This window comes from Euprymna scolopes, chromosome 11, assembly GCF_053919585.1.
Source record: "Euprymna scolopes isolate OS-2025 chromosome 11, ASM5391958v1, whole genome shotgun sequence".
NCBI classification, from domain to species: Eukaryota; Metazoa; Mollusca; class Cephalopoda; order Sepiida; family Sepiolidae; genus Euprymna; species Euprymna scolopes.
Window position 1 is genome coordinate 16,366,221 of NC_136492.1, and position 25,441 is coordinate 16,391,661.

At 33.8% G+C, this 25,441-nt stretch overlaps 1 protein-coding gene across 7 annotated transcripts in view; it reads left to right on the top strand.

Moving 5' to 3' along the window:
- LOC145287771 (uncharacterized) overlaps nt 1–25,441 on the top strand; it is a 291,321-nt gene that overhangs the window by 94,945 nt on the left and 170,935 nt on the right. For 6 of the 7 annotated variants that reach the window (XR_013869191.1, XR_013869192.1, XM_080135593.1 and 3 more), the window contains exon 2: nt 22,872–22,891. The exons of the other annotated variant lie outside the window; for it this stretch is intronic. The gene's annotated coding sequence lies outside the window, so the exon portion shown is untranslated. The remainder of the gene's footprint in view (nt 1–22,871; nt 22,892–25,441) is intronic. 7 annotated transcript variants of the gene reach the window in all.

The window sequence follows — 25,441 nt, forward strand, 5'->3', positions numbered from 1 at the left end:
TGGAATTCTGACTCCTTTTATTTGACCAACCGGGGTAGATTGTTCTTGCTCCATTAGCCATAACAGTAAAATTGTTTATTATTATTATTATTATTATTATTATTATTATTATTATTATTATTATTAATTATCGCTTGTGATAAGAACAGATTGTAAATCAACACCTTTATCCATTGCTTCAGGTGGTCAATTTTAGATTTTAGAAACCTTAAATCTAATCTTGGTTTCGTATATAAACGTTTTCTTTTTTTTTTTTTTTTTTTTTTTTTTTAATTGTTACTACACTATCATGAATGTTTCGGTCAGTTATGAATAACTAACTACCTCATTGGACATTACAGTTTCTTTTAATAAAGTCAAATCCTTAGTGGCTTGGCAAGGTCATAGAAGAAACAACTAAGCAAAAAAAAAAAAAAAAAAACCCTCAGCAAAATTCATCTCAAAGCAGCAAAACTAAAGTTGCCCTGCCAGGACACTTTATTCATATATATATATTGTATTGGTAGTAATTATTAAGTGTGTCTACCAAAAGAGTGCTCAATGTTTAGACAGAGCCAAAATAAGTTAATTTAGTATACAAACAAATGGCTACACATAGGCATACATGTTTCAGCGAAAATCCAGTAAGGGAATCGCTTCGTCAGGCCAAGGACGAAGCGATTCCCTTACTGGGCTTTCGCTGAAACATGTATGCCTATGTGTAGCCATTTGTTTGTATACTAAATTAACTTATATATATATATATATATATATATATATATATATATAAATGTAGGCAAATTTGGTCATATTTTATTGGTTTGAAAATATAGGTTCTTTTTTACCAATTGTCATAAAATTTTAATGATAGAATGGTATAATTTTCAAAAAGCATGCAAAATTTTTATGTAGTTTCGTCCCATAGAACCAAAGATATGAGCATTTTAATATTTAATTTGGTTACCACCATAAATATATCCTTATATTAATTGTAGTGATTCAATGAATTTCAAAAAAACATTTTTGAAGTGAAATTTTTGAGTTTCATATCAAAGGTTTTTATTATTCTAAGCAAGACAATACTTTAGAAAATTTTTCTCCTTAACCTATAGGGTTTCGATGTCTACCATCCATTCAGAGGAGAAAATATTAGCAAATATTTAAAAGGTGTGTGCCCTATTTGCTAACGTCAGTGAGACATGGAAAGTCAAAGTCAAGGTATTTGATTAATTGGAAGTCATATAGAAATGGAATTTGAAGAAAAGGATATGAAAGTTTTAGATCCAAAATGCGTGGTAAAATCCATGGTGATTGTTCTTTAAAGCAGTGAGGTAATAATATCCAAGCTGTATATTGGATAATCCGCATAGCTGAGTATAAATCCGGGTTGGGCATATTCCTGGAAAAATTCTTCTTTATGGGTCCAGTGAGAAGAATTTTAAAGTCTGGTGGAAGCCTTTTTATTAGAAACCTATATTACTGGGGTGGAGCGTTAGTGGTGAGGAGGTAATAATGGGGTTCTACTATATATATATATATATATATATATATATATATAGCAGAACCCTAGAATACGGTGGCCCTAGGATACAATCTTTTTAGCTTACGATGTGGAATACAATATTTTTCTGGCCCCTGGTTATGGTATTTGCCTCACCTTACGGTGTTATAGTGTTATTTGATTATATGCATGTGTATTATATACTGTACTATATTTTGTTATGGATTTTTAATATATCCCTGTGTTCTACTGCATATATATATATATATATGATTTCCCCAAAACCTCTGACCTTGATGGAGTGGAGACTAAAACTTGCTGCTATGGTTTCAAATGATCTGAAATAACAGCTAGACTTGATTCCAAATATTTCTCATATGTTATATCTCCCCTCTTTGGGAAATAGTTCGATTATGAATATCTCCAGTATCAAATAATCTTTATACACTGAAATTTACTTATGAAAACCAAAGAGGATGGATATAACATATGAGAAATATTTGGAATCAAGTCTCCCCTTGCTGTTATTTCAGATCATTTGAAACCATTACAGCAAGTTATAGTCTCTCTTCTATCAAGGCTGGAGGTTTTGGGGAAATATCAGATATTTTGTAATTCATATGCAAAACTAAGAAAACAAATGACTATAATTGAAACATTTTATGACTGTAAAAAAGATGCCAAAAATAGGCTCTGGATGATCCCCTTAATGTGCGACCTTAAGGGCAAATGTTGCATAACCCACTGCACAATTCAGGTCATTACCTTTCCAACAAGATTTCATTTAAGTTCTGATCAACAGTTGCAGAGGTATATATATATATATACTCTTATAATTTTTTTTTTTTTTGTGTCTTGATATTCATATTAAAAACCCTTTTTTCGATTTATTGGTATTTATTTGCTTACCCACGAAAGCAAAATGTTGCACAAGGTCATTTTTAATGTGGGGTTAAACCAGCTCCCCAAAGAAGGGCAAAAGGGGCATTCTAGTAGGGACCAAAAATAATTGTCTCATTTCCCCTCCATTGACCAAAGACAAATTAACTTAAGAGTAGCTTGGCCCGCGGGCCAAGAACGACAGAAAAAAAAGCAAGTCTTTTTTCTATTTATTTAAAAAGAAAGTACAACTTTAATATATATATATATATATATATATATATATATATATATATATATATATATATATATATGGGTCGTAGAATTGCATTCATCTGCAAAAGATCTAGCTAATTTGCATATTAGTTTTTTTTTTTTTTTTCTGGTCTTGAGTTAACTATTACGTGTAATTTTATTCATACACATTCTACACGATTTACACTTACGTAATATTTGTGTAAAAAGTTTATAGTAAACAAAAATCTCTCTCTCTCTCTCTCTCTCTCTATATATATATATATATATATATATATATATATATATATATATATAAATAAAAATTACAATTAAATTTACCAAAATGAAAAAACTAAAGTATACTGTAAATATTAAAGAATTAATATTTATAAAGTTATCTCAGCCAGATGTAAAAGCTCGATAAAACCAAATAGGAGATAGAGCTTATAATAGGAGCAAACAGTTAATAAAACCTGTTAAAAAACACTTTGAAAAAGAGTTAAAAACATATTTAATCTGAAAAGGAAACACTTGATAAGTGGATAGTCCTTAATCTGCGGAGTTTCGTTTCAGAGGGTAGGAATTAGCAAAATGCGGGATCGGATTTTGCATACAAAAGTATTTGATGAAACAACAAGTAAGTCAAAGATCTTACTTGATAACAAAAAAGTGAAGCAGAGGGAATATGGTGAAGAAAAAGGTGATTACACGTGAATGGATAGTCTGGTGGTATATATATTTTTTTTTAAAATTTTGCCTACCAAACTCCTGTTAGTTTTTGGTCTACAGGCATGAAATTTCATATATAGGATATTTGAAGCCATGTGAAACTTTATATTTGGGTTCTAGCTGGGGAAAAATCGGTATGAAAAAAAAAAAAATGAAATTTGCCAGGTGAGATCAAACGACGGCATTACGGATATGCATGCGTAATGTAATAGCTATTAGTTCATGTTTTAATGTTTCGCCTTCCAGCAAACATGTCATAGCTCAGGGACTAACATCAAAGGAAAAAGTAAATTGTAAGCTAAACGTTTTGGTTTTGATTCTCTGGGGTGGTTCACGAGTCACTTTTAAAACTTTTTAAATCATTACTATATATTGGGTCTAATATAATATGATAATAAATTTGAAATTTGCATTAAGCAAAATATCATTTAAGCATATTTTACAACCGAGCAATGCCGGACGGCCTGCTACTTTGAATAGTGGTAGCAAAACAATAGGACTTTCTTTTCTGCAATGACAATGGTTGGACTTTTAACCCTCTGTTGTTTTTTTTCTAGAAGTGGTGGTGATAGGGGGCCAGAGCCTTTTTTTTTATCAAGGCCTGATAGCTAACCCTATCTTCCTGTATTTGACAATGCTTATCATTACGTCTACCATAGCAGCAGCCAAATGGCGTAGAGATCAGGTCAGAAATGTTAACTGTCATTTAGATGGTAAATTCGGTTCCAACTTGAGACATTTGCTTGTCTAACCGCACTGAAAAGCTGTGATACAGCAAAGCAGTGTCTGTGGTTGACCCACACGCATTTATTTATATATATTTATAATTAATTATGCATTTATACCTGCAGACACTAGTGTTTCATGCTTACGCAATCATCAGTGTAGATAACAATTCCTGCTAGTTGAGTGAACCCTCAATTAGGAGAAGACTGTCTCTTCGAACTGATTTTTATTAAATACCTTTAACTTTTATGTCACGAGTTCATTCTATAGATTCTCAAGTATTCAAAAATGCACTTGGAGAAGCCCAGATGTCACATAAATAACAATCAAGACGAGAATAGCAGTCCGAATAACTGGAATTATTAATCTTTATCTAAAAAAAAAAAAAAAAAAAAAAAAAAAAAACTCTGAAATTTGAGTGCCATTAAGGTATGACATTTCATTGGAAGGTCATCAGCCCTTCCACCACTCAGTAAATGACCACACTAGCCACGCCCACTGCCACATTAAAACTTGTTTTGTATCCAGACTTCGTGGAGGAGGGAATTACTTTTAAAAATAGTTTTTTTTTTTTTTTTTTTTTTTTTTTTTGTATCTTAAAAAAAATAATGTATTTTAAAACATCTTAAGATGGGATTCGTTTAGATTTTAGTCACCTACTTCTGACAAAAGCGAAATGTGTTTATGAGAATGTTGATGTTTAAGACTCCATGCAGCTAAAATGAAAATATTAAGGAGTGTTGGTCATAAATTCGCATAAGCGCTTTTTCTTTTTATATGTATGAAAACAGTGCTTGATCTATTTTAGGATTAACACAGGCATCCGGCATATATCCTGAGACAATTCATTCTTGAATTACTTCCCCTGTTTTCGTGCCGGTAATCGATGATTTGGCGTCCCAACGAAACTTCGTCCAACAGATATTTTAACTGAAGGAACTTATCACTAGGAACCGTGACAATGAAATGTTCTTTTCATTCTCAAGTATATAATCAACACAGTAAATCAACCGAGAACCACATCAGTCTATATAAAAACATAAGATATTAACGGATATATACTCAAGAGTCAAAACAATGAAAAGAATATGCTGTTGTCACATTCTTAGACGAATAATCTATATATTAATACGATAGCGGGTGTGTTCTTTTGTGTGTCACACTTACATCCGGGTCGTTTACTTATGTTCTATTTCTTGTAATAAATAATTTTACCAAGAATTCTTCATAAGTTTTAGTTTCGGTTTCAACTATAACTGATGGCACTTAAATCATCTTTTTTTAATGATTTTATCAAGAATTCTTAAGTTTTGGTTTCAGTTTTGATTATAACTGATGGTACTCAAGCTATATTTCGGTTTCGATTCAAGCTAATGCACCCAAGTCATATGGATATATTTTTTTGATTATTTTTGAAATCGCAATTTTATAATATATAAAAACTGATAGAACATTAACTCTATAGTAAATATATACAAAATCTGCAAAAATTAAAATATATTAAACCGTACTTTATGACCAGACTTTGCCAGGCGTTTGTGCTAGCTTAGATAAATACTTTTGCAGTTTTAACAAAAGAGCTACAATAATATCAGAGCATCTCCATTAACGTTGAACATCTACAGAATGCCAACATAAATATATTACATACTAGCGGGGGTACCCGCCGTTGCCAGAGTGTTTGTTTCCGGGACGGGGGGGGGGGAGTTTTAAAAAATGTTATGGTAGGTAAGTAGGAAGGATCAAACCCGGAGTCATGAGTAAAAGTAGGAAAATAAAGTGTGAAAAAAAAAAAACAACAAAAAAAAAACATCTGCAACGTTAACAGTTCGGCCACCAAGAAAAGTCCATTCCAGTTGTTTAGAAAAAAAACCAAAAAAAAAAACCGACTACGGTAGGTCGGCGCGAACGTGAAAATATAATGTGAATTGTCCAGCACGCTAATCACTACGCCACAGAGCACTGCAGCTTAGTTTAGTAATTTTAAATAACTTCACATGAAAGAACTACGAAGCCAAACCGGTGTTCTCTTCTCAACTGTTCCTTGTGAACGATCCCCAAACGGTGTTAAGTGGTGGCAGGGGGAGGAGGAATTTATAAGAGAGAAAATATTTTACCACTTCCATTGATCTTAACCGATTTTGGCCGTGACTTCTCAGCAGAAAAAGTATAGAAATCTAAGATTATCGAGGAATTTGAGAAATAATAAGCCTATAACACACCTCAGATATTGTTCTGCCGTTTGTGCATATTATATTTGTATGAAATATCTTGATTTTTAATCCTATTAATGTCAAAATCCGACGGGAAAAAATGAGTTCATTTTATTTATATAGAGAAGAGAAGAGATGAATGAGTCCCCTGTGGAATTTCCACAGGTCCTGCTAGTTAAGATTATTATGTTTATTATTTAGTATTTATTATTATTATTATTATTAGTAGTAGTATTTGTATTATAAGTATTTTGGCATAAGAATGATACTCTTTAAAAAATGTTCATTTACTTTTAAGAATGTTTTACATAAAAAGAAAGTTAACAATTACAAGAAATGAATATTACATATTTTTTAAATAAGAATTGTTCACATTGTTCAATTTATTTTCATATAAAATGTTAATAATAAAAAATATAATATTACATATATCTTCTAATACATAATATCTGTTGGGAGATGTTTCGTCGGGGACATTGAATCCTCTATCACCATCTAAAAAACAGGGGAAGTAATTCAACAATGAAATGTCGCGAGGAATATGCCAGTATGCCCTAACACAAAAAATATTTTTTAGTATTAAGCTATATTAAAAAAAAAAAGGTATTTTTTGACTTCGCCCAGCGTAGTTCACCTAAAACAATCAATTTTTGGTGGGGAAAGGGGGGGGCTAATATGTTTCAATGGACTTTAAAAATAATGTGAAAGAAACAGTTATAAATTTTAAGCCCCCCCCCATGTTCGAAGTGTTTCTGTGTTTCTAAAATGTTCAGAACTTATACTCCGTTACCTCCTGCTTCTTTCCCCTGCCACCAAACTTGAAAAAATGCTAATAAGTATATATCCCGTTGACTGCTACATGGCCAATAAGTGAGTGCTCATTTTAAATTAAGTTTATATAGGAAAGTGACCCCTCCCACTGTTTTAAAGTGTAAAATATTTTCATTATTTCTTTTAATTCTTTCTTTCATATTATCTTTCAGGCAGTTAAAACGTATTAGTAAAAAAAAAAAAGAGGGTATTTTTTTTTTTTTTTTTTTTTTTTTTTTTTTTTTTAGGAGGAAAACTATACCAGATTAAGTCATAAAAGAAAAATACCTGCCCAAATCTTCAGAATAAAAACGAAAATTGAAAGCCGCAAAATTGAATTTCCGTTGAAAAAACAAAAAAAAAAAATTATCTACTGAAATAACACGTCGCAATTAGGAACATATTACTGCGTTATTAGGATGCTCAGTCTGTCAATGCAAGTAGCTGAGCAGCGGCTTGGTTTCCACCAATTTTGACAAATAACAAACAGTGTCCTGAATAGAAGTGTGTATTCTCTATCCCAACCATCATCAATGGACCTGAGGTAATCTTGTCACCATTGGAAAAAGCTAAACTCTTTGCAGCTAATTCTCCTCTATGCAATCAGGGCTGCCAACCCCCACTGTATTTCCTCCTGTGTCTGAAAACCTGCTATGTGACATACAAATATCTATGCATGATATTGCCAAGCTAATCAAAAATCTTGATTCCAGTAAAGCAATTCGCCTTGACGGTATTCCAATTACAGTGCTGAAAAAGCTTCAATCAGAACTAGCTCCCATACTTACAAAGCTGTTTAAGCATTGTCTTAAAGAGAATTGTTTCTCAACACCCTGAAAAACCTCATCAGTATGTCCTGTATTTAAAAATTCAGGTGATCGGTCATCTCTCTCTCAATACAGACCAATCAGTCTTCTGTGTGTCATGAGTAGGGCTAGGACAACAGCATATTCTTTTTATTTTGACCCTCGAGTGTGTATCCATTGATATCTTATATGCTTTTATATAGTGATGTGGTTTTCCGTTTAACTGTGTCTGATATATACTCCAGTCAAAACAATGAAAATAATATGCTGTTTTCATAGCCCTAGTCATGAATAAGTTGCTGGAATCTGTTAAATAGAGAAGTAGTCAACCATTTCAGCAAAAATAACTTCCTCACTGACATGCAATATGGTTTCCATTTTACTAGATCTACAGCAGATGTGTTAAGTTATATCTCATAAGATTAGCAAATCTCTCGATGGAGGTTTCCTTTTCTAGTGCAATTGCCCCAGACATATCAAAGATCTTTGATAGGGTGTGGCATGAAGGTCTACTCCACAAAATTTCCAGCTACGGTATAGCTGGAAATATCTTTTCAATTATTAAATCATTTCTCTCTGATAGGTTCATAAAAGTAGTGGTTGATGGACAAAGATCAGAAACTCATAGTATTAATACTGGAGTCCCTAAGGGGTCCATTCTGGGCCCAACTCCCTTCTTCATTAATTATCTCCCAAATCACATCCTAAGATCATTCGTAGACATTTATGCTAACAACACTACCGTCTATGGCAACACTTTAAAGACTGTAAACGACCAAGTTCTCTCTGATTCTCTGTCCTCTGATTTTGATCACATGGTGCTATGAGGAAAGAAGTGACTGGTTAATTTTAATGCATCTAAAACCAAGCTTCCATCTTTCCATCATCTGATCCTCGTCTGGTATAAATTGAAATGAATGGCTCGCGTCTTGAGTAGGCTCTGTTTTGACAAGTTTCTAGGTCTGACTTTTACTCCTGATCGGAGATGAAACGCGTACATCAAATCTGTTGCCAAGGTTGCTAGAAAAATGGTGGGATCATTTTACCGCTCCAGTAGATCTCACTGCTGATGTAATTCTCTACCTGCAAGGATGGAGTACTGTTGTCACATCTGGGCAGGAGCTGCTAGAAAGACTTCATCCGGCCTTGACAGTTCCAAATAGATTTCTTAGCCTAGTAGGGGATGCTCTTTTCTCTTCCCTTCAACCTCTTTATCACAGAAGAGACGTTGCGAGCCTGTCTCTGCTTTATTGTTATTTTCATGGCAAGTGCTCATCTGAGCTCCAATCTATGCCCCCCCCCCTCGCCAAACTTTCACGAGAAACACTCATCTAGCAGAAAACACTATCAATAAATTCCCCTACTTTTTATCTGTGCCTAAACGTAGATTCTATGAACAAAGTTTCTTTCTTAGAACGGCACGCCTGTGGAACTGTCTTCCATTTGCCTGCTTTCCAGCTGACTACAATATGGCTGTCTTCAAGTCCAATGCAAACAAGTTCTTGATGAACCGTTCCACTTGAGTTAACAAATTCACCGAATCTCCACTACTAATGATTACTATGATTCTGATACTGTACACTCTTTAACCCTTATCCTCGAGTGGTCTCTGGGCCTTGATAAGTGGTGAATCCTATGTAAAAAAAAAAAAGAGAAATAGCCCAACAACTCTTAATTAATCACTTCTTAGCCTAGTGGGGGATGCTCTTTTCTCTTCTCTGCAATCTCTTTCTCGCAGAAGAGATGTTACAAGTCTGTCTCTGCTTTATCATTGTTTTCATGACAAGTGCTCGTCTGAACTCCAATCTATGGTCCCCCACCCCTGGCCTGACTTACAAAAAAACACTAGCTAGCTGAAACCACTATCAATAATTTCCCCTACTCTTTATCAGTTTCTAAACCTAAATGTAGATTCCATGAACAAAGCTTCTTTCTTAGAACTGCACACCTATAGAACTTTGTTCCGTTTTCCTGCTTTCCAACTAACTACAATATGGTAGTCTTCAAATCCAACATCCTTGATGAGCCGTTCCCCTTAAGTAATCCAATTTTATCAAATTTTCACTACTAACGATTACTACATTTTCCCATTGACTACTGTACACTCATTAACCCTTATCCTCGAGTGGCCTCCGGGCCTTGATAAGTGAGGATTTCTTTGTAAATAAAAAATAAAATCAATAATATTTAATCTATCAGACAAAAAAAAAAAGAAGTAAAATGTGTACTTTCACGATTCCTTCATCTGCCATTATTTTATTTATTTATTTTTTTTAGAGAGAGGGGGTATTTAGTTCTCTCCCACTGTAAGAACTCTGACACCAGGATCGGAAAGTGAGATTAAAAAGTCAGCACTTCCAAGGAAGGTCATTCTGATCTGCAATAAGTGCCAGGGCACTGCAGCCCCGTCAGCATTCTCCAGTAAGGGCGGCTCAGGCGATAATCAATAAACTAACACTTTCTCAAAGAGAGACGGCAAAGCCTGGGATGGTGGACCTCATAGACTCGTTCATAACTAGCATTATACTGCAATCAAGAGGGATCGGTCCATTACAGTAATCTTTGTTGATTTTAAGGAGCCGAGAATAAAAATCTGTAGCCGGGTTTTTTTTTGTGTGTGAAGGGGAGTGTAACAAGACAGCCTGAAGTTATGTGCCCTGCTTATTATTTAAGTATAACTTGCAACTTTCCTTGGAAACTTATTTTCATTAATAATTAATTTTTCTACTTCATCCTTTTTCGTGATCTTTGGATATTTTACTAATTTCGACGTGACAATTCTGTAGATACCATTGTTTTTTAATAGAAAATCAATATTTTGATCTTCTTTCTTTTTCCGGAGAAGCGCTAAAAATTATTGTCATAATTAAGAAAAATAAATAAAGATAAAAACTTTGTCACCGCCTGAATACTCGGATGAAAAAGTATGAATGGCGCCCCCCCCCCCCCCGAAACAAAATTAGTTATAAATATTGGACCGCACATATCTGAACAAATTAGTATTTTATTATAACGAGTCTTAATATTATGAACCCCGCCCTTTCTTGTCTTGTCGATGTTTTCAGCAGATTTCATTGTTAGAAATTTAAAAATAACACTTTAAATTTAGATTGAAAATTTAAAAAATTTAAGTTTTTTTTTTTTTTTTTTTTTTTTTTTATTGAAAAAAATTTTTGGATCAATTTTGAATATGTGATTAAGATAAGTCAGTATTTTTTTTTTTTTTTTTCTATCCTGTGAATAAAATTCACATAGGCGATAGACTCTAAATTAGTTTCATTCACCAACAAACTGGAAACTAATTTTTCATGCCTTTTAAATTTGGCACCTCTCGTGATGATCATGTTTGAATAAAAAAAAAAAATTTAAACATAATCTGACTAAAATATTGGGTAATAAAAAAAAAAAAATTTTTTTTTTTTTAATGCAAAATTCAAACAATATTTATGAAAAATGTCTTTTAAATGTTCCCCATTTTCAGCTTCACGTATTTGTACTCTTCCCCAAACATTATTCATGACAGATTGCAGAATCTCTGGATTGCAATTTAACTCCCTTATTTCGTTCCTGATGTTTTCTTTCAATTCTTGCATGGTTTGGGGTTTGACGTTTCGAGGTCTGCCAGTTCGCGGAACAAAATAAGGGAGTTAAATTGCAATCCAGAGATTCTGCAATCTGTCATGAATAATGTTTTGCAAAGATCGCAAATATGTGAAGCTGAAAATGGGCAACATTTAAGACATTTTTCATAAACATTGTTTTTTTTTTTTGTTTTTTGTTCCCCCCCCCTCCCTTAATTACCCAATGTTTTAGTCAGATTGTATTAAAATTACAGAAACATATCATCAAAAAATCTATTTAAGTTCAAAACCCTTCAGTGACTTTTTGGATACCCTGTATATATATGCACACATGTAAAAGTATATTCTGTGGAAAATATTTATAAAATCAGCACAGTGAATGTTAAGTTTAGTAGAGACACTTAGATACAGGCACTGCAGTAGGGATTCTTTTCATATTGAAACATCTAGTGCCCGATATAATTAGACTTAGACATTCAAAAAAAAAAAAAAAGTATTTAAATACAGTATTTCGTTTTTCAGTTATAAATAGGTTTGTTTTTTTTGTTTTTTTGACACACCCCAACCAAGAATCCAACTAAGTCCCGGGATTGTATGGACTAAAATAAATATGTATGCGTGAATAGGCAAGCACTGGCATATTTTATTTCGCTCATAGTTGGAAACAAATATGAAGCAAAAAAAGTTTTCCGCAAATCTGATGAAGCGTTACTTATTTTTCACCACAAACAAGACCTATTGCCTATGGAACGAAGTCTTAGCAGTCTGAGGGAAGAAACTATTAGAGTAGAAAGCTTTCCAGCATCTAAGGATCTCTGCAGTGAAGGGGCGGGATTTTGCTGCTTGTTGGGTTGGTCGGGAGTATGTACGTTGAGGGAGAACAAGTGCTATGAGTTTATCAGAGCACATTTCATTAAAGTAGTTGTAAGACGGGCATAGGGATGCAACATTGCTGTGATGATTAGACAGAGGTTGAAGGCCGGACGATAGTGTGGGATCTATTCTTTTTTGAAAAAAAAAAAAAAAAAAAAAAATGTTGAACTATTAAAAAAACAAATTCACACCTCCTTTTCTAATTCTTTTTCTGTTAACCCACCCCCCACCCCACCTCAAAATGCATACTTAAAGGGAGGGGGTAAATTTTGGCAGACGCAAGTGTGGGGGGAAAATATATCGGCTTTGTGGGTGTGTCTTACATAGTTTTTTGACTTTTAGCTGGACACGCATATAGGAAGACAACTTTCTTTTATATAATAGATAATTAATTAAAAGTTTATCGTGTTACGCAGGATGGAGCAATAAAGTTGTCGCCCTAAAGAAAACAACACTACACCTTTATTTTAAAACTTACTGAAAAAAAAATCAATTCAGGTAACGATTATGTAGTAGAGCTGACATCTATTCAATGTAGCCGCCTTCAGCCTCCATCACCGCCTCGATACGGGTCCGGAACTGGGAGCATGCCTTTTTTACAAGTGCCGGCGGGAGCACGGTAGATGGTGGCGATCAGGTTGGCTTTGGTGTTGTGGGAGATCATGTTTGATGTTCTCAATATATGACCAAATGAAGTACCCCGGCGGGGGGGGGGGGGAATGAGAGAAGGGTACATAGTCACTCTTTCTGAAGCCAAGCCTGGGTCTCTTTGGACTTGTGGGCTGGCGCCGAGTCCTGCCACACTCAGGGTCTGCCAGCGGCTACCTGATTGTACCAGGGGATCATTACACTATTCAGCACATTCCGGTGAACTTTGGTGTTGACTTTCAAGTCGACTTCGAAGATGTGAGGTGGCATGATGTGGCCCTCACTTGAAACCACACCAAAGACCATAACCGTGGTAGGAAACTTTGTTTTTATCATCCTGGGCACCTCCCTGTTATTAGTAGCAATCCAACAATGCATTTTGAGGGTGCTGGCAATGGCCCTGTTGCCATAACTTGGATCTGTAGAGAGCATGAGTTGTACAGCGGTGTATCTCCAATCTCGCTCGTTAAACATTGTGTCACTTTCAGACATGATAGAAGGCTCCTATTGCTCTTGGGATTAGTACACAACTGACCAGATGGTCTGCAAAAAAAAAAAAAATTCATACGTTTTCATGAAATGGAAATGGAGTAATGTCATTAAGTGTTGACCCATTCTGTAGAACAAAGATGACGGTAGTAGATCTAGTCGGCGAAGAATCAATGCAGTTACGATCTCGAGTGTTGAGTGATTTTGTAGAACAAAGATGGCCGCAGTAGATCCTATTTACAATGCCTCCCCACGGGACAGAGTTAGACACGAGGGTCGTTTTTTAGCGTGGAGAAAAGGAACAAAAATAAAAATCGTCTCAGTCATGAAGGATTGCTCCTCCACTGAAAGAGAACAAGAAATTGTAGTGCAGCATCTGAAGAGCAGATACTACACTTTGATCTTGGCCCAGAGACTAAAAAAAATCTCTTATGGTATTAGTAGATTCAGCAGTGTCTGACTGGAATTCAAAATTCGATATTTTTATGAGGTCGGAGGCTTCTCATTGGTTGGTTGTCCTAACACGTAGTTATAAATAAGATCGTCCAAATTTTGGGGAGTCATAACCCCTCTATTTAGCAAAAACATTTTAACAGTTGTCTTTTCTAGGGCGACAATTTTATCATTTCACTCCATGCTTTATTGTAAAAAGCAAAAACATAGAAAAAAAGTAGAAATGGAAATGAGCAATAAGTAAAGAAAAAATAAAGATCGTATAGCTAGTGCGAATGTAAGGAATTTGAATCATTATTTGAACTTCACTTAAGAATACAAAAAACCCCTAAAACAAAGAAACATTGTTTTTGAAAGTTTTGAATCACATGTCATGTCAGCATACAATTTTGTTTTAAAATGTATTCAAATCGATGTTTACAGGTTTTGGCTTTTATTTCCTTTGTTTTTTTTAAAATCTATTAAAGTATGTATTGTAAGGGCTGAATTTTTTAGATGAGGATTGCCAAATTGTATTCGGATTATTCGGACTACTGTTCTCATCTTCAGTGAAATTCTCCCAATGTAACTCCTAACTCCGACCCTTTTTAAGGTGGTATCCTTAATCAAGCTCGTGAATCTTTCTGTTGTACTTTGTGAATCTTTCTGTTGTACTTTGTGAATCTGCACGGAATTTTGAATGGAACCATTTATTTAAACCACTGGAGTAGCATGCTCTTGAGTAGCATGACTAGGTAGGAGTCCTAAGTAAGTCGCAATTGTATTTTGAGTTTTGCCCGCACTGAGGATTGAACCTTTAACCTCTAAAAGAGTGTAATTTACAACTGAATTTAACCTTTATTCACAACGTGTCTTTGAAGTATCTATACAATGTGTTATTTTGTGTCAAGCTTACATCTTTTTTCTTCTGAGTGACTGTTGTTTAATTGTTATGACCTTCCATTTCTTGTAATAAATAATTTAACAAGAATTCTTCATAAGTTTTGGTTTCAATTCAAGTTGATGCACCCAAGTCATATGGATATATATATATATTTTTTTTTTTTAAATCACAACTTTATAATATAAGAATCAATAAAAAATTGACTCTATGATAATATATATGAAATCCGCATAAATTAAGATATATTTAAGCATATTTTATGACCCGGCTACACTAGGTGTCCCTGCTAGCGTGGATAAATACTTTTGCAGTTTTAACAAGAGAGCTACAATATCAGGGTGTCTACATTTATGAACATCCACAGAATACCAATATTAATATATTACTAGGGTTAGGACAACAGCATATTCGTTTCATTGTTTTGACTCTCGAGTGTGTATCCATTGATATCTTATATGGTACCCGGCATTACCCGGGTGTTTGGAGGTGTGTGTGGAAACTTGGGGGGGGGGTAAAAAATGTTTTGGTAGGTAAGTATGAGGATCGAACCCAAACCCTTGAGGCAAAGTTGTAAATTAAAGTGTGAAAAAAAAAAACGTGCGACGTTAACCATTGCCCCACCACGAGATGCTAACGGAAACACGTTTGAATTTATTTAATTACTTGGATTTGGCAGGTGCCCGTTTTAATGAGTTAATGAGGTCAAGTTTGACTGCAGGATAGTATTTGATTTACTGCGGAACGCTCCCCCCTCCCAATATGTTATAGGAAAAAGACTAACCCACATGCGGCGAGCGACAAATGTTGAATATTTATCTTCCCGAAATCGAGCAAATTAAATAGACAGGCGAACTTCGTTGTTAACTGAGATATTACGATTTATTTGTGATATAAAAAGTTGTGAAGCGACCGACCGCTTCTCTGAAAAAAGCCTTTTGTAGACATACAGAAAAAGCGAACAAACATACATTTTCGCTTTTATATTTATAGATGTAGTTTTCAGTAGATTAACTGTCTGTGTCAGATACATACTCGAGAGCCAAAGCAATGAAAAGAATATGCTGTTGTCATAGCTCCATATGAAAGCGTCTGCTGTGGAATTTCCACAGATTACGCTAGTTTTAAAGTATTCTAAAACCAATGTTTTTGGACAAATGGTTTTATTTTCATCACTCACAGGCTTAATATTTTTATTTATTAATTTTTTTTTTTTAACTGAAACATTTAAAGAGACTTTGTTCGTTTGATGTCTGATCACCTCATTAAATATTCAAAATAGCCACCATCTCGATCAAATAGAAAACAGCACCCCCCCCTTCCCATCGTCTTCCAATTTCGAAACAATCCTTTTTGTCATAACCACATTTTACATATGTTTGTCTTGACTACAAAATGAGATTGCAAACACACTTTCTGCTTTTTACTATTTAGTCAATGTCATTGATATAATTTATGTGATAGAATTGGGATTGGCTGCAATTTGTTTGTCTAACTTCCAGGTCTTAATGTTTATAATAACATTAACAGAAGGATTATCCATGGAATAACCTGTCTTTGATATCCAAGATTTTGATAAAGATTCGTTTTTTTGTTGTTGTTGTTGTTTTTACTCGTTTATGCAGGTGGCTGACAAATGTATGCCCTGGTTACATCAATTAATGGTAGAAAAATAAGTAATGGAGCACAAAAGGTTGTTTGTTTTTATGGTGCCACTCCCATCTTGGTAGCTCTTCAACTTTTTGAGTTGATAAAACACTCAGAGGCTTTACTTTTGGAATGGACCTTCATATATTTACTCACATAGATAAATCCAGCCTGTTTACTCCCCTTTAGAAAACTGAATAATAATTTTATCACTTTTTTTTTTTTTTTTTAATTTTTTTTTTACACATGGTAGTCACCACTTATCAAGGCCCGGATGCCACTCGGGGATAAGGGTTATTGCGTGTACAGTAATCAATGGGATAATATCGTAGTAATCGTTAGTAATGGAGATTTGATAAAGTGTCTTAAGGGGGTGGTTTATCAAGAGCTTGTTTATGTTGGACTTGAAGACATCCAAGTTGTAGTCAGATGGGAAACGGGCAAACGGAAGAGAGTTCCACAGGCGTGCACTTCTAAGAAAGAACCTTTGTTCATGGAATCTACGCCCCGATCTTGCTCAATATGGCTGATAATGCTGAATGGCATGTGATGACTACATATTATTCCTATTTATTTTGCCTTCCCACGAGGCCAGAGTTTGATACTAGGTTTTTTTTTTTATGTGACTACATATTATTGTTCTACAATGTTGACTCCGTCTCCAAACTTTGGGAATGGGAATGCTATTTTTTATGGTCTTCAGTTGTATAGATTTGTAAGGTTGGTAAAGCTATGCTAGTGTATCTCTCTCTCTCTCTCTCTCTCTCTCTCTCTCTCCAATGATGTCCAGCAAGTGGTTTCACCAGATTTGTCTGGGTCTCGTTTGGTCGCTGGGACTGGGCTGTTTTTACCAGTTTTACTAAAAATGTATGACTAAAAATATGTACGATTAATGTACAACTAATTGCCGGCGCTGCTGCTGATTAAAGCAACTTCTACACAGGCGATCGATTAGGTAGCAGTGTCAGAAAACGGCATTAAAAAAATTGAATAATTCGACCTATCTTTTGAAACTTATAACTACTTGAAAAATATAATTCAAACCCTAATTTTTTTTTTTTTTTTTAATTAAAAGAGCAAAGACCAACTTTTAAAAAAATAACAGGTTTAATAGCAAATTATGCAATATTTGTTTTTTGTTTTTTTTTTCAAATCGGTTTTCTTTAAAAACGATTTAAGGAAAACCGACAAATTTTAACTTACTTTGATAAATTCCAAACTTCGTAAATGATACACTCAACCAGCTTTATAGAAATAAGTTAGGATAAAAAAGGGATTAAAAAAATTTACAATAAAATTTTATGCTATCAGCTCAAAAAGGAATACAATATTTAGGGAACTGGAAACCTCTTTAGGCTACGGCATTTTGAAGCCAAATGCTTCTCATCAGAAGATGGGAATAAAGACACATATTATACACAGAAGAAATTTGTTCAAAGATAATATTGCCTTTATAGAAAGAGGATCAAAGGAAAAGCAGGAAAAAAAAACTATAAAGGGATAAAGTAGCATGGGTTGCTTTTTATTAATTTAGACTTTTTGGATAGTATTGTGATTCCGGATCAATCCTGGACTAATCCAATTTCTAAGTTCCATTTTATTCAGGAACTGGATAACTTTCAGATTACAATCCGATTGTTATCCAATGTAATCCAGTGATCTCACTCAAGATTTTTCATTGATCCTGTGTGACGTCACAACCAAAATGAAAACAGCTGTCCAGACAGGATTTGCAGTGATCCGATGGACCAAAATATCTTGAAGTAGAAGTATTGCAGTATAATACAAAATATCTCTCCAAAAAGAAAAGTAAAAAACCATACAAAAACTGTTAAATTGTGCAACTGGTAAAACCAAAAAGGAAAACCATGTAAAAAAAAAAAAAGAAAAATAATAATAAATTTATTGGACTTATGGATTCTGAGTTGGATTTAAAAAAAAAAAAAAAAAAAAAAAAAAAACTCCTAGTACTCTTAGAAATCAGACTCCGACTCCAGCTAAAACCTTCTACTCTGCAACGCTGTCTATAGCATCACATATGCATATGCTTTTTAGGTATTGTTATATTGCCGTGGGGGGGGGATCCTGTATCTAACGGGGGGGGGGGGTGTATAAACAGTGTAGCTGTATAATTAGAGTATGTTTGTTTTGTATTATATATATATATATATATATATATATATATATATATATATATATATATATATATAGCGAGAGAGAGAGAGAAATAAAAAGGAACAAACCGTATTATGTGTTCATCGACGTTTCGTCTTTATTTCGAGACTTCCTCTGGATGAATGAGATTAAGAAACAAAAAATACCAGTACAAAATATTTGAAAATGTTTCACGTGCACAGTGTGATGCAGTTCTATTTCAGAAAAACTGCATCACACTGTGCACGATGAATGAACACATAATACGGTTTGTTCCTTTTTATTTCTCTGTTTTATCGGAATACTATTTCCATTATTTTCATCATATGTATATATATACACACACACACACGGGTGTATATCTAACTTAGGAATGTTAACGTTCTGATACGTGATTCGTTTAGTGTATTCTCTATTGGGTGTTGGTGAGTGTATACATAAATTAACAGTTTATAGAAATCGTTGTTTGTCGAAACACCAGCAAAAACATACCTGAAATCTTCTTTCCATGCGTCCTGAAATTAAAGGTGCTTCTCTTTGAAAGTGAAAACGCTCAGACGGAAATTATATTTTGATATATAATCATTTATTCTTTGCTGGGTTCTTTTCCAGAGTTGGCACACGTGTATAAGATTACATTTTTCTAAGTCGTCCCTTTCTGACTTCCGTGGGCGTCCCATCATAAAAATCCCATCCGTCTCTAACGAGTTGCGTATTGAAACTGATTTCCCACATAACAACAACTCTGTCTCAAAATCTCTATTTTTATCACGTCATCACTACATGTAGCCGAAAGATCCTTGCTGGGATTTTGTCATGTATATTTACTTGTATTATGGTTAGCTTAAATTCCATCTGTCAAATTAACATTCCTGACAACTATTAAATGTAAATATTTCAACTAAACATAACTTTTCACATCTTTAAAACATTTCTATGTAACAAGCGTACTTGTACCAATCATTATAATCGACCATCTAAATAGTCTACCAGAAACTAACAACATAACAGAACGAGGAGTTTATAAAGGACATTAATTATATATGGTTAGATGCAAATGGCTGTACATACTCAGTTTTGGTAGGCAAAACTCGACATTCAATTTATAACTAAATATTAGTGTTGGAACTATTAATCGGAATTGGGAATCGGGGAAAATTGGAAGATTTGGAAGGATTGGAATCAGAAAAATTAATGCCTATTTTCTGATGCCAAAACGATTCTTTTAATTGTCTTTTTTTTTTTTATTATTTAAACCAAAACATCTCGCTGCTAGTAATAATAAAATAATTGATTTTTTTTAAACCACTAGTGAAGTTAAAGTCAATAGATGATCCTCCACAAGTGTATTTTAACGTTTAAGAAAATATCTGTATTTTTAACATGTGTTCTTACGAAAATTGGGAGGAAATAACAATTCTATAGTTAAATAATTAGAGATTTATAAAAAAATCGGGATCGGTAATTGTACCAGAATCGGGAATTTAGCATGGAATCAGTATCGGAATCAGGGGTGGGGGAATATTGGAATTGTCCCATCACTACTAAATATACAGGGTGATTCGAAAGTAACTCCCTATTCTAAAATAACTTGAATATATTTTTAAAGTATAATTTCTCCAATTAATGAATATGAGAAGATAGTATATTACATGGACTTTTATTTAAAATTCAATATTAGCGCCACCATCCGTCACTAGCTTTTCACGTCGACCATGAACCGCATCAACTGATTTCACAAGAAATTCTTGCGGCGATGAAACGAATAACTTCACATATTCTTCTTTCAAGATTAAAGACCAAATTCATATAACAGATATGAAAATAAAACAAAAGCATGGATTTAATTACCACACATTAAATTGCATACACACAAAAATTGAGAAACGTATTACAGCATTTGAATAAATTATAGTTATTTTAGAATAAGGAGTTATTTCGGATCATCCTGTATATGCCATCTTCCAAATTTATACTTTTCGTAGGTTCGAGTGCTTATTTAGAATTATTTTTTTTTTATTAAAAAGCAAAAACACAAAAAAAATGTTCATGATGTGCATACTTGTCATGAAACAAAGATGTCATATTCCAAAAATCACTTAAATTGATCTAGTTTTCTTTTTTTTTTTTAAATAAAAAAATTAAATTTCATGAAGAAGCAAGATGGGAAGTCTGGGAGCCTCCATTTTGTTTTAAAATTCAAGGGTGACAATTTAATTTAGCTACCAAGATTTAGTATGTATTGGTCCCCCAATGTATTGGAGAGGTACCTATGTTTTCAGTGGCATCCGTGCGTCCATTAGTCTGGACAATTGCCAGATAACCGACCATTAGTTTTTCCTGAAATTTTGCCACAAATTGTATTTCATTAAATCGATATGCACAGTAAAAAAAAAATTTTTTGCGAAAATTTCCGTTGCATCTTCAGAGGCTCAAAAGAAGTAAAAAATGCCTCAAAATGGGCAAAAATGACACGTCTTTTGATCCATCGATTAGATTTTCCTGAAACTAGGCCAAAATGTGGAGGCCATTGTTCTTAATATAAATCCAGTATGGGGGACCCTGGCAAAATTCTGGTTCGCAACTCTCTGGGACTTTTAAGGGCTAAAAAAAAATGCCTTTTTGGAGCTCTTTTTACATATTACTCAATGATATGTATGCCTATATCATGGTTTTCCATGGTGCTGAATTCAAATATACAGGTCTTAAGGCGTGAAATTGTACCGTTTATCCATTTTTCACTAGGATTCGGCATTCCCAGGAGCTCAAAAAGGGACCACAAATGCTCTAAATCGCAAAAAATGACACTTTTTACCTCATAACTTTTGGCCCATTCATTAGATTTTTTTTCTGAAACTTGAAAATGTGAAGGCAACGTTGGCCCTTCACACTTCTCACATTCATCTTTTCTTCACTTTTTTTGTGGTGTCCTCTCACATGCAGCACCAGACCGGGGGGGGGGGAGACCATGCACGCGCGGCTTGTTTAAAATAAAAACCCTATTTAATTGCTAAAAATTGTAAATTTTGATTTTCCTAGTTTTAAAAAAAAACAAAAACTACTTGATCAATTTACATGATTTTTGGAATATAACAACTTCATTCTGTGATGAATTCATACATCATAAAGATTTTTCTGTATTTTTTAAAAATAAGTTATTCTTTTTCTTTTCCCCGGTAGATTTCTCATAAAATGTATACACAAAACTTTGTTTTTTATTCTCATGCATATAATTAGAAATCAATGATAATCAACAATTCTTTATTGATTTTTTAATGTTTTTGTGTAACAATTTTTCAAAGAACCTCGTCTTTTTTAATTTTTAAATATATATATATTCGAAGGTCTCGATTTCATATATATATATATATATATATATATATATATATACACACACACACACACACACACTACTATGGGGTGGGGCTTTGCTTGGGCGTAAAATATGCTTAAATATATTTTAATTTGTTCAGATTTCATATATATTATTATAGTCTTGATTTAAAAGGTTAAAAAAAAAAAAAATAATAATAATCTGGATGCCATCAGCTAGAATCGAAACCGAAAGCTAAACGGTAACATTTAAAGCTGGTGAATTTACCACTGTACTAATGTGTCACATATCAACCGATTAAAAATAAACTAAGATGTACAAAATGTATAATGATTTTTTTTTTTTTTTCAATTTTGACTCCTTAAAAACAATTTTAACTAGAACGGTCCATAAAAAATCCAATCATTTGGAGCCTCTAGCGCCGCTCTGCGACTTTTAGTTTCAAAATAGATTTTGCCTGCTGTGTAAATTTAATGCAGAATAGTACTCCCTCCTTGTTTTTTTTTTTTTTTTTTTTTTTTTTTTTTTTTTTCCACCTACCTCTAAAGGTTTGTTAAAATTTTTGAAAATAATCTTTAAAAAAAAAAAAAAAAAAGCATTTGTAAATCAAATAATGGGAACGGATAATTATATGTTGCATTTACGTAACAACCTATCTTGTCTCCTGCTAAAAACATGTAAAATAAATTCTTTGAAAAGTTGGTATTTAATCAATAGCATTCCAATTTTTATCTTATAGAGATCAGTATTGTATACATCCGGCATCCCAAAGTTTTAGAATATAAAAAAACAATGGAACAACTTGCTTGTTCAATTTTTAGTAATGGGAATTTTTTTTTTTTATTATTATTATTTTTTTTTTTTTTTAAAGTATCTCTTTGCATTATGAAATTTTTTTTTTTAAATGTTTTTTTTTTTTTTCACTCTTTCAGTTCAATCTGATCATCTTCGGGTAAGTCTTTTTTTTTTTTTTTTTTTTTTATTAATTTACCCGGCGTTTCCTGGTTATAAACGTAACGTTAAATTCCTTTTTTTTCTTCTTTTTTTTTCTTTTTTTTTTTTTAAATAAAGAAAAAAGGGAGAGAAACTGAGACATGTGCATGCGACTATTATGTTTTTTTTTAAACAGTTAACTTCTTGTAAGTAAAAAAAAAAAAGAAAAATACTCGAGCACAGATCAAAACCTAAACACGTATGATAACCATTAGGTCAGCTTGCCACGGTATTAGTGTTTTCAAACTTACTTATTCTTAACATAAAGAAGCTGCCATGTGGCAGTTGACAGATAAAAATCCGATGGACTCCTCACCATACCAATTTTACAATTTGAACTCTTAATAAATAAATGTTTCTGTCTAGGGCACAATGGAAGTATGATAATGACTTTTGCATTTTAAACTTTAATTCAAGGCATTATATATAAAATAAAAGGTTCTATATAGTGCGATGTAGACTACAATGTATTGGGAGGCATGTGAAGCTTCCTCCCGGTGCACTGCGAGGAGTCCCCAACTAGAGCAGGCAATCAATTGATTTGATTGAAAAAAATGGGCGATTTTCACTGATTTTTAATGACAATAAAATATGGAAGTATGAAACATTTGTTGATCATCATTGAATCCAGGCAACGTCAGGTAACCCTGCTAGTCTAATATATAAAAGACAATGGGCGCGCACATTTGTATGTCCATGAAAGGCTTTTTGCGTTGGGGTTCTCGCTTCGGTTAGATTCCGGGAGAAGTTTTTTTATACTCCTCAGATTCGCAAACGGACACATTTTCTTTTTTGTTTTTTGTTTTTTGATTTAGTTTTAAAAAATTTCCACCATCCTGTCGTGTTGGCTGTTCGTCTTTTTTGTATAAATAAAGCGAAACTATCTGAACACAAATGCCAACTCCCTGCCTTCTGGCCGAGTAGTATCTGTTCTGTAATTTGTCCTTGGTCAATGTAGGGGAAACCCTTCATACTGAGACAATTACTTTTTATTTGGATACTGCCAGAGTGCCCCCTCTTTTGGGGGGTGGGGGGCTGCTTTCTCCAGCCCCCCCCCCCTCCCCACACACACATTAAAAATAACCTTCGTGGGAGGTTTAAAAGCAATGCCGTTTCTGTAAGTCATCTTTTTGATTGACTGTTTTGATTTGAACGTTTTACACTTCCGGTTGCGTCATGGAGTAGATGTTAGATTTTTTTCACTTTTTCTTTTTCGCCTTCGTGTCACGGGTTCGAGCCTGCCTGCCTACCACCACTTTTTTATTTATTTATTTATTTTTTTACACCTCCAAATACCTGGGCAACATCGGGCAAACAAGCTAGTTCTTGTCAGACATTTTTTTTTTTTTTTTTTTCTACAGCTCATTTTAAATTGCACTGATTAATCGGAGTCATATTTTTAAAAAGACTCCGCTGTCTCTTTCTTCTCTCTCTCTCTCTCTCTCTCTCTCTAGGCAGTTTTTCAGCACACAAGAATTCATCAATAAGAACGTAATTGAGTCTGTACAAGAGAAACAAGAAAGAGAAAAGATTCATGTTGATGCCGAACGTGAACTTTTCATATTGGCATTTCTCTGCAAAAATCATGAATGCTCATTATTTATTCATCCTTGTTGAATATTTTCAGCTGTTGCAATATTCATTTGCACATCCGGCAAACACCTTGTTTTAATAATCAGACTTGATTATAATTTATGATCGTATACATTTCTTATATCTTAACTAATTTTTGACGAGCCATCCCCTTAAGTAATCCAATTTTCCAAATTTCCACTACTAACAACTACTACGCCATGTTCCCTTTGACCACTGTACACTTGTTAACTCTTATCCTCGAGTGGTCTCCAGGCCTTGATAAGTGATGATTCCTTTGTAAAAAAAAATAAAATAAATAAATAAATAAAATAAGGTATTTTCAGCCATTTTATCTCCTAGAAGATACTGTCAAGTCTGCGGCAAAGATGGGCTCTCTATCAGGCTAGAAAATCTTTCTCCGGCTGTTACAAAGTGCATATGAGCACATTGGGAAATAGCAGCAGCAGCAGCATATGCAAATTAGAAAGTGTGAGCAAGTTGGTGCTACAAGAGAAAAAAAAGGACAACCACGTGCTCAAGATAGAAGCAAGGTGTGTGTCAAAGAAAATGGACGTGTAAAGTCACAGGTGAGAAATGGCTGTCTAATGCCGGTGTGAGTTCGGAGAAGAAAAGAGTACGCTGGGCAAGATGGACGATGGCGGGAGACTTTAAGTGGTGTCGGGATGGGAGAGTCACATCAAGATGAATCACTAAGTAATAAATGCTTTCGTTAAAAACGAAAGGATGCCGGTCCAGATTTTTATTAATTTCTTTCATTTATAAGTGCAACGTTATGTGGTCATTGTCCTATACTTCTACAAGTCCACCATGCATGGATTACTGTTGTCACATCTGAGCTCATTCACTAACCACAAGTGTCTCCCCCTTAGATGTGCGTTCAAAAAAAAAAAAAAAAAAAAAAGTCTCTAAATCG